Source organism: Galeopterus variegatus, unplaced genomic scaffold (assembly GCF_000696425.1).
Source record: "Galeopterus variegatus unplaced genomic scaffold, G_variegatus-3.0.2 Scaffold3715, whole genome shotgun sequence".
Classification (NCBI taxonomy): Eukaryota; Metazoa; Chordata; class Mammalia; order Dermoptera; family Cynocephalidae; genus Galeopterus; species Galeopterus variegatus.
In genome coordinates, this window is record NW_007729826.1 from 106,297 (window position 1) to 109,531 (window position 3,235).

The following is a 3,235-nucleotide window of genomic DNA, read 5'->3' on the forward strand; positions in this document are numbered from 1 at the left end:
CCCGCGGCCACCGCCGCGCCCCACGCCGGCCTCCTCCCGCCCGGCCGCGCCGCCGCCCGACCCTCGGCCCCGAAGACCCAGTCGACTTACCCAGGGATCGAACCAACTGCTTCTTCCTTCCTTGTCGGGAGATTAGGGCGAGGGAAGGTAGGGAGGGGGAGAGGGGAGGAAATCAAGGTGGGTTTCACAATTTTCCCACCTTCAAAAAGGAAATTAAAAAAACGAAGAGGAAAAGGGCAAAAAAAAAGCTCAATATTTACTATTCCAGGGACACCTCCCCCCAACACACACCCACCCGCCCCCAAAAAAGAAGGGGAATTAAGCTGTGGAATAAATGCTCCTGCCCGGTTGGGGAGTCAGGGAAGGGGGAGGGGAACGGGGTCAAGTCCCAAAGATTCAGCCCCAGGGGGACCCTCCAGCCACAGGCGGCAGCAGGAGCGGCAGGAGTAGGGGGTGTAGAGTCCACACGGTCGGGGGACGCTCTGCTGCCAGTTGCAGTCCGACTCCCCCCTACCAAAATACGGCTCCCTCTCTCACGCGGCTCCGGCGCTGGGCCCCCCCACCTGGGCTCGTCTAAACTTTCCCCCCTTCTCTTGCTCCTCAGCGAGTGGTGGCTCCCCCCTCCCCCTCTGGGTGGTTGCACGGACTGCAGCAGCAAAGACTGGAACAGGCACCGCCGCCGGGGCTGTAGCTACTGTTGCTCTTGCTGATGCTGTAGCTCCCGCTGCTCCTGCCGCGGCCGCTGCAGCCGCTTCTCCCCCTCCTCCTAGTGCCTCAAACTCGGAACCGGTTGAAACCGGTTCAGACTGGGAGATTCCATCTCGGTTGAGTTTTCAGCCCATGGCGCCGCGGAGCGTTTGGAACCTGGGCCTCCGCCCCCAGCCCGTCAGCTCATTGGCCGGTTCCAGACACAGCCGCGCCATCAGCCTATCTCTTATTGGTCCGAGGGCCCGTCAATCCCACCTTAAGGCTCCACACGAGCCCGCCGCTTCGGCCCCCGCCTCTTTCCAGCAGCGATTTGCCCGCAGAGTGGGGGAGGGGAAATGGGGCGGGTCGAAAAGGAGCTAGGAGCCGAGTGGAGGAGGAGGAAGAGGTGGGACGAATAGCTGAGCCGAGCATAGAAGAGAGCGAAAAGAAGCCGCGTGGAGGATTGGTTCAAGCGGGCTGTCAATCAAACGCAGCCCGCCTTCGACTTCCCTTCCCCCTCCCGCCGCTCCCCCTCCCAGTGCCTCGCTCGAAGGCCCGGCCTTTCTGGCCTGCTCATTGGCTGGGCCCTTTTGGTGACGGAGAGGGTGGGGCACAGCTCGTGTGCTGCTGGCGGCGCGCGGTTGAAACCGGTTCAGACTGGGAGATTCCATCTCGGTTGAGTTTTCAGCCCATGGCGCCGCGGAGCGTTTGGAACCTGGGCCTCCGCCCCCAGCCCGTCAGCTCATTGGCCGGTTCCAGACACAGCCGCGCCATCAGCCTATCTCTTATTGGTCCGAGGGCCCGTCAATCCCACCTTAAGGCTCCACACGAGCCCGCCGCTTCGGCCCCCGCCTCTTTCCAGCAGCGATTTGCCCGCAGAGTGGGGGAGGGGAAGTGGGGCGGGTCGAAAAGGAGCTAGGAGCCGAGTGGAGGAGGAGGAAGAGGTGGGACGAATAGCTGAGCCGAGCATAGAAGAGAGCGAAAAGAAGCCGCGTGGAGGATTGGTTCAAGCGGGCTGTCAATCAAACGCAGCCCGCCTTCGACTTCCCTTCCCCCTCCCGCCGCTCCCCCTCCCAGTGCCTCGCTCGAAGGCCCGGCCTTTCTGGCCTGCTCATTGGCTGGGCCTTTTTGGTGACGGAGAGGGTGGGGCACAGCTCGTGTGTTGCTGGCGGCGCGAGTTTGAGCGCGGCGCGCGGCGGCGTTCGCTTGGCTTCCCCCGGATCCGCGCCGGCCCGCCCCTGCTCGCTCCCGCCAACCTGCGAGGGCCTGAGCCCGCCGGGACGAGGACCAGCCCCTTGCACGGGGGCTGCTCTGGGAAAAGGGAGGGCACGCCCAGTTGTTTTTAGAATCGGGGAGGGGTGGGCAAAAAGAACGAGACCCAATTGTAGGCCCCGGACCTCCCTAATGCGTTTGGGAGGCCTGGGTTTGGGGCCAGGGAGTGGAGGATGCGAATAACCGGGAAAAGGGTTGAGGTGAGGTGCACTCTCGGCGCCTCCCGATCTTCTCAGAGTCCTGGGAAAGATATCTAAATAGTTTCGCGGCATGTCTTAAAATTTTGACTCTGTGTCTCCCCGGGCTGGAATTTGGCTGCATCAACAACGGACCCTCCTAAAAACTAAAACATTGTAATTGGTTTAACAACGCGTATTTTTACTAGGAAAGTTTGCTTGCCAACTGCTTCCCCCTTGGTGCCCTTGATCTGCCACACGCTTCAGTTTTTCTTTTCAGCTTAGCTGCCTTTCCCATACTTCACCATCACCAAATACTATTTTCTATGAAAGTCACATGCACATGGCCTTTCACGTGGTTGCCTCTCGTTTGTCCCCAAGCGTCCTCTAAATCAGCTTTACAGATTGTTCTTTGCTTAAGAGCAAGCAGCCCACCGAAATTTAGTAGGCCCATTGTGCCACCAAGAGGTGGATAAATGGTTTATTAAATGAACACAATTTTCTTCAACCAATCTTCCCTCACAATGGACAATGGCTAACACCAAAGCACCACTTAAGAATAACTCCCTCCCCAGCCAATAAAGGAAAAATCAGTAACAACTCAATGCTTAGATGCACCGAAATGACACTGTGACTTTCAGACCCAAGATTTTTATTTATTGCCTCACTAAATAATATCAAACCATAATATATACAATGTATATGACATAGGTGATATATGCTGATCATGTGAAATACTTACATTTTATTACCAGAAAAACGGGAGCTGACCTGTTTTTTAAAAAGGACCCCCCGCTACCCCCCACATTTTTAGGTCTTGGACCATGGCACACTGATTTTTTTGGATGGCAGAACAGTAAGAATATGGGCCGGCCCGTGGCTCACTCGGTAGAGTGCGGTGCTGATAACACCAAGGCCCCGGGGAGAATATGGGCCGGCCCGTGGCTCACTCGGTAGAGTGCGGTGCTGATAACACCAAGGCCACGGGTTCGGATCCCATATAGGGATGGCCAGTTCGCTCACTGGCTGAGCATGGTGCTGACAACACCAAGTCAAGGGTTAAGATCCCCTTACCGGTCATCTTTTTAAAAAAAAAAAAA

General features: G+C 57.4%; 1 protein-coding gene across 2 annotated transcripts in view; it reads right to left on the reverse strand.

The window, feature by feature from the left end:
- Positions 1 to 1,043, reverse strand: part of XPO1 (exportin 1) — a 46,880-nt gene extending 45,837 nt beyond the window's left edge. The window contains exons 1-2 of one of the 2 annotated variants that reach the window (XM_008585790.1): positions 964 to 1,043; positions 91 to 120 (exon numbers count right to left, since the gene is read on the reverse strand). The gene's annotated coding sequence lies outside the window, so the exon portion shown is untranslated. Of the gene's footprint in view, positions 1 to 90; positions 794 to 963 lie in introns of those variants that run through there. The other variant, XM_008585788.1, reaches the window with a different exon arrangement.
- Between the last annotated feature and the right edge of the window lie 2,192 nt (positions 1,044 to 3,235).